Raw genomic sequence first — 15,915 nt, forward strand, 5'->3', positions numbered from 1 at the left:
GTTCGCTCATCGGTTCCCTAATGGAGTCAGCAGAGACATGATTCACACCAGTCCTAAGTGTTCATTAGGAATATTGGTACTAATGAACTCAGATAATTTGTTTGAAACATGCACTTAAAAATCACTCATCTTTCTGTTTCCAGGTTAGCGAGCTCTTTTCCCTTTAAGTGACAAAGGAGGCTCTCTATGCAATTGTTTTTTATATATATATATATATATATATATATATATATATATATATATATATATATTTGGGGGCCGGTTTCATAGTCTGTCTTTATATTTTTATATCTTTCTCTTTCTTTTCCCCTTTTTCCAATTTTTCTTCCTAAGGGTTTGCTTCCATGTCAGCAGTCACCGTCCAGAATGTATTAAGGAAATCATTGCTATCAGGATTCATAACTGGGATACAGCATGCAAAAACCAGTAGAAGGGCTTCCCTGGTCGCGTAGTGGTTGAGAGTCCGCCTGCCGATGCAGGGGACGCGGGTTCGTGCCCCGGTCCGGGAAGATTCCACATGCCGCGGAGCGGCTGGGCCCGTGAGCCATGGCCGCTGAGCCTGCGCGTCCGGAGCCTGTGCTCCGCAACGGGAGAGGCCACAACAGTGAGAGGCCCGGGTACCGCAAAAAAAACAAAACAAAACAAAACTAATAGAAGTAAAAGCTTGGGGATGGGGAGAGGAAGAAGATGAATGCCAAACACACTGGGTGTTTGCGTCGTGTTGATAACCATGGAGGGGGGATCCGTGCTTACTAGGACTCGCAGCCAAACTTGCCTCCGGCCAACTTAGAACACTTCTTCCCCAACTCCATCTCATCCCTCAGGCTTTTAATGGTAAAATTCCTCATGTCTGGAAGACCCTTTACTGGTTCTAGAAAAGCACTGGGTCCTTGCACTGTGCAGTTGCCAGCACTAAGGGGAGGGAGAGGGCTCATTCCTCAAGACTTTGAGGATCTTGGACCCCTTTGAATCTGATGACAGCTAAAGACTTTGTCCCCAGAAAAGTGGGCATACACACACACACAAGCACAATTTCACTAACACTTTGCTACAATTCCAGAGGATTCACGAATCCCCTTTGAAGCAGCACAGGATAAGAATCACAGAGCAAAAGGTACTAGTCAGGAGGAAGGGGTACCATCCCAGATCCTGGCATCTGGTTTTCTGTCCTAACATCCCTTCCTCCAAGAGCGCCGATCAAATGCTTCTTTGATGCCTAATCTCTGGCTAGATACTTTGAACTGGAAAACAAAAGAAAAAGAAGATATAATCTTTGCTCTGGAGGATTTTGCAGATTAATGAGAGGGATGGGGGAGGCAAATATCTGAACAAACAAAAAGAAAATAACACAGAAGGATAAAGGGGGGAAAGGCAAGTCACACACACATACGGACACACGGACACGTACTCACATACCTGGACACGTACACACACTACAGGAAGGAAGAGACATATGGCCTGGAATTATTCACAGAAGGCTTCCTAGAAGAAACAATTCTTGGATAAAAATCCAAATTACAGGTTGCACCATAACACAACGGGTGGAAATTAGAAACTTTCAAAGCAATTGGACTCTCTGAGGTTGATAGTATAATGGGTACACTTGCTTCCATATTAAAGCAGTTGTTAATTTTTCCCACATCTGGAAATGGCAAGGAGAAAGGATGAACAGTTTACAGGAAATGAGGATCTTTTCTGTCTGCCTCAAAGCGGTGTGGCTCTGCATCTTCTCTCACCATGTTTAAAACAGTTGTGGAAAACCAACAGTGCCAAGAAGCTATTTCCTTGTCACCCGGGGCCGAGTTACTGAAACCAGAGTTACTGAAGGTTCTGTTATGGGAAGGGCTCGTAGAAGTATTTCTTAGGCAGAGGGAAAAATAACAAAAGGGTTTTTTCCAACTTAAAATATTTATATGAACAGGAATACTGCACTCTATCAATCAAATGCTACACGAGGCTGCAAATCTGGGCAACCTTCCTCAGGGCCAGGCCTCGGCCGAGCAAGCTGAGCTAGGAGAGGTCGAGTTTATGTAAAAATGCATAACCAGTACTTGCTTATTCATACGGAACAGTCCTGAGGACAAGGGCCTTGCATATGAAGTACGTGCCATCGGCTTTCCAAAACATTAGGAGAGGATGTATACTTTAGATAGCATGTTCTGGTTTCTATCATTTTTTTCTGAAAAATTTTAATACAACTGTCTGAGCTGACCAAATGATTTAGACAAATCTAATCATGGCTGTAAAAAGAAATCACTGCATTTTGGAGTTTCACTCTAAGTTTGCATATCTAAAGTTCAGAAAATGACATTTAAGAAAGATGAAGTTCTCATAGACACAGAGGCAAGCACACACCCAATTTAAAGTTCTCTGAGGTGACAACTTGCTCCCAAATTGTGTAGATAAGAGCACTCTTAATAGTTACAGGAATAGCCTAAAATATCACATGGAAGCCAAGGGGGAAAGCTAACAATATTATTAGAACTTGAAAATTTCTATTTTTTAATCTGATGTTTAAATTGGTGACATTATTGCTGGTCAAGGACATTATAAATTGGAAGTCACTCCTTCGTATTGCACGAATGTGCCTATTTGGTTTTGCATTTAATTAAAACAATTTAGAATAATTTGCTGATTATTTGGAAAAAGGAAGTGTAAACCAGTCAGAAATCCTTTCTGTTGGTCCCCAAGAGCCAACATCTATCCCTATAGCTCACAAGCTCGCTGACGACGACCCAACCACCAGATCAGGTAGCCCTCTGTGACCTCTTCCTACCCTAACCCTCTGTGGCAGCTAGCACGACTACTCCTCTCTTGAAGCTACGTCTCAGAGTCTGTAAAACAACACCCTGTACTGTCTCCTGCTTTTGCGTCTGGTCTTTATCCTTCCTCCATCCCCTGGGCTCTTCCTCCTATATCCACCCATCCCTTCCCGGGTGTGAGTCTTCATCCAAGTTTCCATTCTTGACCATTTTCTCTTCCTGTTCTACAGACTTTCCCAAGTTGACTTTCATCTTTCTATGATTTCAACCATCTCTCTAGGCCAGTGATTCCAAAACTCTGCTCCAGCCCAGCTTTCTGTCCTGAGTATCAAGCCCAAACTTCCATTTTTCACCCGAGACATTTTCACTCGAAGGTCCCAGAGGTCACTCTAAATTCAGCACACCTAGAATCAACTCATTATCTTCACCCTCAAACTCGCTAATCCCCCTCTATTTCCTTCCTTGGTTAATATCACTCTCGTCCACTCACTCATTCAACAAATACTTATTGAGCACTTACTATGTGCCAGGCACTGTTCTAAGAGATTGGGACACATCAGTGTATAAAGTTGAGATCCCTGCTTTCATGGAGCTGACATTCTAGTGAAGCATCCCACATAACACGAGCCAGAAGCCTTGGACTCTGTCCCTGACTTTCCCTCTCCACTGGGAAGGTCCTAAAAATGTTATTTTATCTCTACCTCGTGTCTTACGACAGGTCCATAACTGCCTCCTGGCTCTTCCTACTTTAATCCATTCTCGACATTATTATCAACATGATCTTTCTAAATTGTCAAGTGGCTTCAGTGGCTTTTCACGGCTGACAGGATAAATTCAAAGATAGACCTTGTACTGAGGTAGCCTACTTCCTTCTTTCCACCTACGTCCTTCTTCCCACCTACTTCCTTCTTCCCACCTACATCCTTCTTCCCACCTACATCCTTCTTCCCACGTACTTCCTTCTTCCTATTGCTCATACCCTACTCAGTGGGCACCCTGTGTGCTTCTCTCCAAATACCTCAACTCCTTCCCCACCTCTGTCTCTCCTACGGAGCAGGGACAACGTCCCCACCATCATTTTCTTTCCTGGTTCAGAAATAATCACAGCAGTAGTTACTGTGTATTAAGTGCTCAGTTAATTGTCAGAGACTGCACTTTACCTTCACTTCACATATACTTAAATCCATACAACAGTCCTGTGAAGTAGGTGCTATGATTATCAACTTTGTTTTACAGAAGAGGAAACTGATACTCAAAGATATTGAATAAGTTGCCCATATTACACAGCTATCAGCTATTCCAAAGCCCCTGCTCTCTGCACAAAGATGAACTCCCCTCAACCCCGTACCTTGCACATGTTAGGGTCTCATTGAATTTTGATTAAATAATTGAATTTTTGCTCTCTTATATCTGCATCTTTTGTTGGAAGCTGTCAATAACATCTTAGGAAGTGGATAAGGAATAAATTACAGTCAAAATGAGTTTAATTAACAGAGGTATCTTGGCACACTCTCCTCGAATCTCAGAATTACAGTCCTTTCAAGGTTGGTGTAAAGTTTTCTTTTCTTCTCTGCTTTAGAGCATGCCTTGGAAGGTTGTGACAGTCAGAAGTGAGAGAGGATGTATAGGTAAAAGGGTGGAGGGCTTCCTGAAGGGAGAAGATGATGTTCCCATCCGATGCCCCAAGAAAAAAACGGACCCCTGCCTCACGGCCCACACTAATTTTCTCCCCCTGTCTTGGCTTACTTCCTCAATCCAGCCTGGCTAGCGTGATGATAATTATGGGCAAAAGGGACAAGGAAAAATTATGAGTTCTCCCTGTCCTAGTTCTGGAAGCCCAGGTCCCACTGATAACTCAGAGAGACCCTCTGGGAAAGCAGCCAGGTTGGGAGAATTATGGGCAGCTCCGGGTCAGAGATTTCCTGTGGTAATCTCAAATCCAAATATTTTGTCCTGCTTTTACTCACTGTAACCCAGGGTTTTAGTCAAATCTTATGGAGTTTCCCATGGTCCCACAAGCAAGTCAGAGGGTAAAGTGTAACCCTCTCCCACTTCCCTATCTCAGGGCTGATGGCAGCACTTGACAGAAATGCCCCGAGGGGAGGGGCTTTGAGTCCACAACCAAAGCTGATGTGCGCATTGGACTGTGTGGACCCACACAGCTGGGACCGAGATGAAAGGCTGCGGGCCAGAGAGCAGTGCCTGTGACACAATCATTGGACACTGCAAGGATTGGGATGAAGGGACCAGTGGCTGTTTCTCCATCTTGTTCTAAGTTAATCACTACAAATTAAGATGGAGCTAAGAGAAGGGTCTCCCTCACTGTCCCATGTGACCTAGGCTGTGTGAGGGTATCTCATCCAGAAAGATCTCCTCCCCTCCTCCTACAGGCTGGAGATGAGGCTGTAGCCAGCACAGAGGCACAAGACCTCAGGGAGTGGCTTCATCCCTGCCTGTGGTCAAGTAGGAGGGGGACGAACAGTCAGCTCTGCCCTTGGGACCCGGGATGGGAGGCCCAGCCATGAGGTGGGGGGCTTTGGTGTGAGCTCTGATCTGTGGCACACCTGAGCCACTCCAGAAACTGAAATTTGCAGAAGTGACCTTATCAGCAGCTCTGAGGTACAGGCCTCCTCTTTGTAAAAAGTCAGCCCCCAACATTGAAGGAATAAAACACCCATCTTCCCCTCATAGCACTTGGCCTCCCCGAACTCACTTTTACCCTTGCCAAGTCCACTCCTCCTACTTGAAGAAGGCAGGGGGGCCTTTTGGTTTGAGGAGAGCACACAGCAAATGTCGGGGGGAGGGGAGTGTGGAAGAGGGACCCTGAGAGCGAGTGCTGGGTGCTGCCGCACCTCCCTCCTGCCCTTGATGTCCTCTTAGAGCAGCTGGTCCAGGTCTTCCCTGATTACAGACAGGCCCCAGTTGGGGCACGTGGGTTCCGTCCAGGCTCACTGGACCCCACCCTCTACCACGCAGATATCTCCTCTACCTCACGGAGGGGAAGAGCAAGGGGACGCAGGAGAGGTGGTAGGTAGCACTGAGTGACCCCCGAAGAGGAGGTGATGGGGGACCTGGGATACTAACATCTCTGCATCAGGCTCTAGGATGCAGGCAGGTGATGCTTGCGAGGGAAGACAAGTCCCTGCATGTGGAATTTACAAGTGATCTCATTGCATTCTTATTTCAGTCCCACCATTTCCTAGATGAGGGAATTGAGGCTTTTAGAAGTTGAGCTTTGATTGACAGCTCATTGCGACCCTCTTGGCCCCAGTACCTTCCTCTGTCACTAAATAGGTCTCCAGTATGTTCTAGCTTTTATATTCCACGAGGCTGGGACTTCCATGGGGACCATATCACGCCATCATCCACTACACTTGTTTGCACAGTCCTGCAAATGTTATCCCCCATGAGGCCATGCCATCTGCTTCTGCCCATGACAGATGGGCCCCACGGCAGGTGTCCCTGAACCTCTTCTCAAGGTGGGCCTGTTGAGAGGTCAAGAAGGTAACCACCGTGAGCGAAGTTACCAACTCACTCTGTGTCAATTTACCCAATTACAAGAACTCTCTCAGGCCTGGGGACTGAAATTCAAACTGGCTTTAATGAAGGGGACAAGCAGAGAAAGCAAGAGAGAAAGCCAGGTGACTGTGACAACAGGAGTCGTCACTGGCAACTGATGTCTGATTTTGATGAAACAGGCAGGCATGTACGGATAAAATAAATATCAAAGCTGGGAATACTTAGATCCTCAAGACTTGTTTGGGGCTGGGGGGGGCGGGTGATGAGAGTGTTAACAGAACAGTGAAAACTTCAGCTATGCTTTTCTGATTGTCCTTCAGTCTCTAATGAGCTACATACAAGTACACGGTTTCAGGTACTCCTTGACTTTATCAAATAACTGGCTGGCTTTGGTTACCCTGGCATTCCTGGGAGCCTTGCCTTGTGCTAAGGTTGCCTTAGGCTTTGCAAGAATCACACTCAACATTACATTTTTTTGCTTCAATCTTTTATGGACACGATGATGCTGATTTTTAATATAGATCTTTTTAGGATGAGCCGGAGGGTGGCAGGATGACTTTCATGAGGACAAACGTGGTTACTATGTATGTATTTCACTTGGGCTTTTAAGATGTAGAAATTTGATTGTCTGCCTAGCGTGGGGACTTTTTTTATTGCACATCCAAGTTTGTTTATGGAATTCTCTCTGCACGTTGCTGTCTGATAAGAACGGGGAGTGTTTATGTGACCTTGTGGGGATAGTGGTTTGGGGTTGAGGGTCTCTTTTCTCAAACACTCACCTGGTATAGTACATGCAGTGACTCCACGTAAAGAGAGTATCTTTTGGTGATGTACAGAAGAGGCTTAGCCAGTTCCATAAGCACAGGGGATTAGGAAGGTTGGTCCATTTCTTTCTCATTTAGGAGACCCAGACACCCCAAGCTCACCACACTGCAGGGCAGGGCAGCCTCCCCCCAAACCATGGTGGACCCCCATGGATGTGGGGATGCAGAAGGGCAGGTGTACTGTCCAAATGGGCAAACTCAAGAGAATCAATCACACAAATTGTCATGATGGAAGCTGTAGGCAGTTTCCAGAGCCCATCAGGCAACTCACTGTGGGAAAGGAGGCACACTCCTAAACCCTGCCACCTCTCTTTCTACTAAAGTATCAGCTACCACTACTCAGATGCTCTGATGGTTTCTTGGACACTGTTCAATGCTTTGCATGCTTTCCCTCATTGACCCTTACAGTAATCCTGACAGAGGGGGAAACTGAGGCTTATGGAGGTGAAGTAGCTTGCCTCAGGCCTCAGTGTCTGTGTGTCTATCCATAAACACATCATTCATCTGGTCTCATAACACCAGATAACAAGCTGGCTCTCTGTCTTCTTCAAACTCATGTGTCTACACATCACCATCTTTCTTCCCAATGCGGCACTTTCTTGTAACTTCCCCACAGCTCATGGTCACACCCATTTCCCCATCATTATATCAATTCAGGCCCTTACCCAAATTTTGATTTGCATAATTGCCTCCTTATCCATCTCCCTGCCACTAGTGTCTCTTGCTGCCACAGTTTGCTTGATCTTAGCGCGCCGTGTAACTTCCTGACAGTCCCACGCCACTGTCTTGATGAACAATCAGGGCAGCGTGATAGGAGAGGCACAGAGTTCAGTGCCACGAAGTCCTGGGCGTGATCCTCAGCCCTGCCCCTTATTCCCAGGTCATCTCTGAGCTTGTTCCCTCATCGATACACCTGCTAACCTCTGAAAATTGGTGCGAAGATAAAATACACTAATAGATGTGAGGTGTCTAACACAGAACTTGACCTTGAATAGTTCATGCTTCATAAATGTTAGTTTGCGTCTTTTCAAAGAACTCCCACTGCCCTGTGGATAATTCAGCCCTGGAAGCTACCACATGTCTGCAGCCTCCCTTCCTTTCTGACTACCGCTCATCTACACAAAGCCCCTCTTTTGGCGAAACCCTACTTGGACTTTTCACCTTCCTTCCTAACCACTTTTCACTTACCATTGCCCATGCCGTCTCTTTTCTCCATCAACCAAAAACGTACCCATCTTCAGGGTAAAAGGGGTCTGCCTCCTCTGATTGTGCCCCCAGACTCTCACCAGAGGAGCTTTCTTTCTCTCCTCAGATGCTATAGAACAGGTCTGAGTCCCTCATTTAGGCACTAGTCTCTAATATATATATATTAGATATCCTGCGCAGCATGCAGGACCTTAGTTCCCCAACCAGGGATTGAACCCGCACCCTGCACTGGCAGCGTGGAGTCTTAACCAGTGGATCGCCAGGGAAGTCCCATCTACTGTATTTTGATTGTGCTATTTCCCCTGCATCTCAGTGTTATCTTTCTAAATACTTCATAAACACCTTGAAGGTAAGACCCAGGCTTCCACATCTTTCTCTGTTTCCCCAATTGTCTTCCTTGTCTTCTCCACCAAATTAGTGCCCAGTAACTATGATTGAAAAGCTGAATCATGTGTGAGATGGAATGTGAGCGTGTCCCGGTGTGTGTCATTCCCTATCCCCGATTCCCACCCCCATTACCCCCCCCCCCCCCCCCGCCGCCGTGGACGGTCTGCCTGAGGCTCCCTAGTTCCCAAGCGCTCCAAGAGGGCAGGACCACATCTGCTGCTTGCTTGGCCCATCACACAGACATATAGATGCTTAAATAAATGATGGGGTTGATGATGACAGCCCTCACTAGAACTTTAAAAATGATGAGCTATTACTACCCCGGTTCTCTTCTCCCAGATAACATCTCTGCAGTCCCTGCCAGTCCCCTTGTAATGAATTTCTGTGTCCCCGGCAGTGCTGTGAGAATTAATCACTCTGCTCATCCTCTAGGCTCAGTGGAATGCGGCTGGAAGCTCAGAAGCAGTATCTGTCTTATTCTGCCTTCTGCTGTCCCTTATCTCTCCTGCCAGATTGTAGGTCACCTGAGGAGCAAGGTCGCAATTTATGTATCATGCTATCTTCAACTGGGCCATCAGAGTGCTTTGCATATAGTTGGTATCTCGGAATTGTCATCCTAGTCAAATGTGGCCTTCCTGGAGTTGCACTGGGATCCCACCCCCCTTCTGGGATTGCACTGCTGGCTCCCTTGGGCGTGAGTGGGCAGGTGACCCGTGCTTAGTGAGTGGCGGACACAGTGTTGAGGGCCACTTCCAGGCTGAGGCACTTATTTGCTGGTTTGAAACCATCCACAGCTCTCTTTTCCCTCTGGCCATGAACAACAACAACAATATTTCAGATGATGGCTGCCCGGTCTCCAGGGTCACTGAGTGACTTCAATGAGCAGAGTTCCCTTGCCAGCCCTCCGTGGGCACGTAGCATGAACAAGAAATAAACCTTCGGTGTTTTAAACTAGATTTAGAGATTGTTAGTGCAGGAAAACTGGCCGATCTCTACCAATATCCTCAAAAAGTGTTTATTGAAGGGAAGAAGAAAGGGATTGGGGGTAAAAGGCACTAGATTTGTGTGTTTTGCAAAGTCCTTTATGATAATTAAGGAAGCAATTCATATTAAGGACAATATTTGCTGCAATGCTTGCTCCTTTCCAGAGTTGGCATTTAAGTAACATACCATGGAGTCAAGTGATTGGATAAGGCAGCAATTTGATTCATTGAAAAATAAGAATTAATAAGAATTATTGTTATTTATTGAATGCTTGCTATATTGCAGGCACTGTACTGAAGGCTTTGCATAATTGCCCCATTTAATTCTCACTTTGACTTAGATAGGCAGTTATTTGTGCAACCAGCTCCCCTTTCTCAGATGATAAAGCTAAGATAGGGAGAAACGATAACTTGCTCAAGATCACACAGGTAGGAAGTGACAGGACTCTAGGCTGAGTACTTAGGAGAGGTGATTTTTGTTCCTACAGAAACTGCCCAGAATCTCCCATTGGCTCTCTCTGGAGAACATGAAGTTGAGCAATGAGATTGATGCACAGCAGAGAGCTCTGAGTAATCCACCTCTAAATATGTCAGTATATGTATCTGGATGGACACTCCGCAATGAACCCGACTTCACTTTACTCCAATAGCTCTGATTTCTATATTCGTGGACATTCCAGACAGAATGATTCTAAACTAAGACCTTAAGGACATGTAAGTGTTAATCAAGGAAAAGGGTGAGGACCCAGAGTGGGATGGAGGGGGGAATTCCAGGAAAGTGACAGAGGGAAAACAGGTATTTACAGGCTGATTTCTTCTGGGGGCACCTGAGTGACAGAGTAGAGCAACCACCCAGTGTGGAGTCTGTACCTCTGTTTTCTCAGCTGTAAAATGAACTATTCGATAATAATAACTAACACTTATTGGATGTATACTATATGCTGGGCATTATTCTAAGTGTATTAACGTGTATTAACTTATTTATCTCTGCAACAACGCTGTGCAGTAGACACTATTATCTATCTCCATTTTACAGATGAGGAAACTGAGACACTGAAAGGTTAAGTAATTTTACACAGCTAGTAAGTGACCAAGCTAGAAATTGAACCCAGAGCCTACCCTAACCACTGCACTCTGAGTTCTAAAATATATGTCCCAGGAGGGCAGGAATTTTTATCTGTTTGGTTCGCTGCTGAATCCCTGGTATCTAGAACATTGTAGCATCCCTTAAATAAGCAGTAGTTGGATGAATGAATAATACAAGTAAATATTCAAGTAAAATATTATAGTTTTGTTTCCTTAAGAGTTCTGCAATGAATTTCCTCATCAGAGTTACTTATGTAACAATGTAAACCTACTCTAAACCCTGCTAGAACATTCCACTGGGTCTTACCAGTCACATACAGATTGGGTATTCCATCTCTTCTTTGAAATGTAATTCCACTCCATTCCATTCAATCCAGCAAATATTCATAGACCCCCTGCTAAGAACCAGGGTTTCAAAGAAGAATAGGCTCATGAGCTTCCCTGGTGGTGCAGCAGTTAAGAATCTGCCTGCCAATGCAGGGGACACAGGTTCAAGCCCTGGTCCGGGAAGATCCCGCATGCCGTGGAGCAACTAAGCCCGTGCGCCACAACTACTGAGCCTGCACTCTAGAGCCCGCGAGCCACAACTACTGGGCCCGTGTGCCACAACTACTGAAGCCACCGCGCCTAGAGCCCGTGCTCCGCAGCAAGACAAGCCACCGCAATGAGAAGCCCGCACACCGCAACGAAGAGTAGCCCCCGCTCGCCGCAGCTACAGAAAGCCCATGTGCAGCAACAAAGACCCAACGCAGCCAAAAATAAAATAAATGAAATAAACAAATTAAAAAAAAAAAGAAGAATAGGCTCAGATATCAAGACGGGAGCTCAGAGTCCAGGAAGGGAGCAGATGTGTGAGCAAAGGGTAACCATACCATCTGACAATGTTATAATAAGGGAATTGATGAAGATTTTTGTAAGGCAGATGTGCAAGTACGAATCCTCCCACAACGGGAGTTTCTCCTGGAGGGAGCTCCTGCAGGATGAGCTGGAGAAGACCATGGACACGACTTGTGGAATGGCACTGCAAACAGCATAAGCAAAGACGTGGTGTTAGGATGCATGAGAGTCCCAAGGAGTCAAATATAATTCAAGCACAAGTGAGCAACCGGCAAGGAGACAAGGCAAGTGCAACGAGATGGGTTTGGAAGAGTCTTTCATGCTAAGAAACGTGTGCTATTTTCTGTGAGCCCCGGAGCCATCAGATTATAAGCAGTATAGTGACATGATGAGATCTGACTGCTTCAGAGGAGATATATGTGGAAATAAAAATATCTGAAATGACTATTTCTATTCTACTGCTCTTTTTTTAATCTCTTTGGGAGACAAAAAGGGACTGATAAACACCTTCAGAGATCTGAATGAGATAGGCCCGGCCCAATTACAGAACGTCTGGCCCTTTCTGATAGTTTCTTAATCTTGCAGGGAATCTGAACAGCCTTTGTCTCTGTCATTCACCGTACTTTCTAATCCCCGCTTTGGTGCCTGATTTGGTGCCTCCGTTTAATCTTTTGAAAGATCTATGGCCCCAGCACTTCTGCATGTGATGAGCTCATCTGATGTCAGTTATACCATACAGGAGGCTGGTGGAGAGATAGTTGGTTACAGTTGGGGACATGTGACACGTCTGATCGAAATGTACTGTGGGAGGGAAACGTTTCTCTGGGGAAAGAACTTGGCATTTCAGCTTCATACAAGAGCCCATTGGGGAGAAGAGAGGATGAGACGTCAATTTGCTAATGGGAATCTACAACCTCGAGCCCCCCTCTCTGCAGAAAGCTCGACTGCACGCTGGCAGGGATTGTTTGCATTTAGTTACATCTCGGAGGCTCTGGTGGAAATACAGTCTCTAAATATTGAAAGCAAAGCTGGAGACAAAAAAATCACTTTGCTTTCATTCGCCCCAAACCACACACAATCAGACAGATGAAATATGTATGAAGCCAGAACCATCTGTAGCATGCAGAGAATGAGTCCCATGGAAGCATCTGGGGCCTCGTCCTGGGGCTCAGATACTAGGATGAGTCATGACAGAGATGAAGGGAGAGGGGCTACGGCATCTTTGATTTGGGCTTCTGTTTCACATGTAACTGAAGTACAGTCTTGAAAATGCACTTTAAAAATGTACCTGCCTTGTTTTATTCTTGGGCCTCGGGATTTCCCGAGAGTGTCTCCTTTGGACAGGGGACTTATTGGAGAGCACTGGGGGACAGGCAAAAGTGGCGATGAAGGTTGTTCACAGCAGGCAGCTGTAGGGTCTAGAGAATGGGTGTCTTTAACTAGTTTGCAGAAGGCACCATATGGCCTAGCAACAGGGCTGGGGTTTGCACACTGTGTGGGGCATGTATGGTGGGAACCTTCCTATCACTGTTTCTGCCAGTCTGGGATCGGAAGGTGAAGGCAGAAGCTGGCTATGGGTGGTGGCTGGTGCATGGGGGTGGGGGTGGAACAGAGGCAGACAGGTAAGACTTTCCTTCTCACTCAACGTACTTGACAAAGCTGTATGGTATTGCCTTTCTTCAGAACAGCCTCCCGCTCTCAGCCAGGCTTCCATGCTCTTCTCAGCATCTGCCGCTGGCTCCAGGGCTGCAGGAATGCCAGCTCCTCTCCTGGCTATTGCTCTACACAACCTCCCTACAGTCACAGATGGTACCTCTCAGGTACCTCTCACCTCCCTGCCTCGGACCGGCCTCGGAGCTTCTCCAGTTTTTCAGCCATCAACCCCCAAACTGCTATGTGCCAGTCAGAGAGCAGCTTGCACGGTGTCGGCGCAGTGAGCAGTGGGGACACTGGGGCTGAGGAAAAGGGACAGAGGGAAAAAGAAAGAGAAAACAGCTTACAACTTTCAGCTCTGTCTGAGGACCAGACATTGGAAAACCTGCCTGGATATATGTCCTTGCCTGGCCCTGCCTTCCGGCATCTGGTGGCAGGCACCTCCCTGCAAAGTCACGGGTAAAGGTGGGTAAAGAGAAAGGTGTTGGGTGGAAATGGGGGGAACCTGGGCTAGGATCCCGAGACCTGGGTCACTACCCTGATTCGGCCACCTGCCAACAAATCTATGATGCCATTGCCCACAGAACCAAGTCCAGACTTCCAAGTGCAACGTACAAGGCCCTGCATGACCTAGCCCCTGTTGACCTCTCCAACCCTGTCTCCACTGTGCTCCACTCCCTTCTTCCCTGGCCACCCTCCTACCCTCCACACCACCCCACCCCCACTTTCCACAGCTCCAACAATATCAGACAGCTTGGAATTTTTCAAACATCTTATGCTGCTTCTGGCCCCAGTGCCTTTGCACATACTGCCTCCTCTGCCCTCCGTGTCCCTCTACCCATTCACTCTACAAACTGTTTTTGAGCATCAGCTAATGTACCAGGCACAGAGAACAAGAAGATACAGTTCCTGCCTTCATGCGCTTGTAAGAGACCCCTTTCTCTTTCCTCCTCCTCTCTCTCTCTCTCTCTTTCTCTCCTCATCTACTTGGTGAACTCCTATCCATTCTTCAGAATTTGGTTTTAACCCCACTTCCTCTGAGATGCTCTCTGCTTCTGCCTGGACAAGAGTCCCCTCTTACGTCTGTGCTACCCCTGTAATGTTGTCCTACTCACTGAATGAAGTCCTCTAGGAGTCTGGGTGCCAAGATCCCTCAGCATAGAGTGCAGTGCAAAATCCCTGTTTCTTTCAGTCTCAGTGGATAGAGAACTTGGCTCAAATCTTATTTGGGGCCAGTGTTTCTGTCCCTCTAAGCATTACCTACACATGGATGCACATTAGGACACATTTACTATGCTTTAAGTACTTCTTACTGAGATCTATTGGTTTTTTTGGTTTTTGTTTTTTTGGTTGGATGGTGACATGATTTTTCTTCATAAAAAGAACATAGATAACTTGAAATGTAATGACATCAAACAAGGTGCAACTTACATTTCTCCTTCTCTGTGAAGTCTTCCCAGAGGGAGTGCCACCATGGAGTTTAACCCTCTTTGTCTCAGTCAGCTTAGGTGCCATAACAAAATACCATAGACCGCTGGCTTAAATAACATTTACTACTTGCCTGAGAAGTCCAGTGGGAGGGAGGCCCTTTCAAGATGTCAGCAGATTCGGTTTCTAGCAAGAGCCAACCTCCTTGTAGATGGAAGCCTTGTAGATGGCCGTCTTTTTGCTGTGACCCCACATGGCAGAGTGACAGCAAGTTCTCTGGTGTCTGTTCTTATAGCAACACTAAACCTATCAGATCAGGGACCACCCTTTTGTCCTCATTTAACCTGAATAACCTCTGTACTCCAAATACAGCCTCTCGGAGGTTAGGGCTTCAACATATGAATTGGGGGGAGGGGACACAATTCAGTCCATAGCACCCTCCTTTCTCTGTATTTCTTTGGAGCTCCAGCCCTCATGGTAACCTGATCCCATCCTACTCAATTCCCAAGTAGAAAGGCCCTGTGTGCCTGGTGACTTGTATGTGAATCTGACACTTACCTACTCTCAGTTCTATTTTCAGGGAGCTCTTTAAAAAATAACTCTCCAAACCTTGGAGAATATGACATGTACCAAAAAAGAAAATTGAAATTCACTGACAAATCCCATAATCCAGAGATGACATTTCGATGTGCATCTTTCCAGATCATCTATGTAATTATCTACTTGTCTATATTTTTAATAAAGATGGTATCATCCAGTACAGGCAAGCTTGTAGCTGCAGTGGGCTCATATACTGATCACAGTTCAGTCTTGGTTCTCTGTGATAGATGGTGAACTAAGGGACACACGTGAGGATCTCACGAACCAAAAACTGTCTTCAAAATTAGAATCTCAAAGAATTTTAAAGACTCACTCTTTTTTCCCTAAAGTATTTATTCATAGGTTGAATCAATCTGAGTCTTTTTTGGTTGAAGTACAGTTGACTTAAAATGTTGTGTTAGTTTCAGATGTACAGCAAAGTGATTCATTTATACATATACATATACCCATTCTTTTTTAGATTCTTTTCCATTGCAGGTTATTACAAGATATTGAATACAGTTCCCTGTGCTATACAGTAAGTCCTTGTTGTTTATCTATTTTATATATAGTAGTGTGTATCTGTTAATCTCAAGCTCCTGATTTCTCTCTCCCTCCCCCCCCATTTCCCCTTTGGTAACCATAAATTTG

This window comes from Orcinus orca, chromosome 4, assembly GCF_937001465.1.
Source record: "Orcinus orca chromosome 4, mOrcOrc1.1, whole genome shotgun sequence".
Taxonomy (NCBI): Eukaryota; Metazoa; Chordata; class Mammalia; order Artiodactyla; family Delphinidae; genus Orcinus; species Orcinus orca.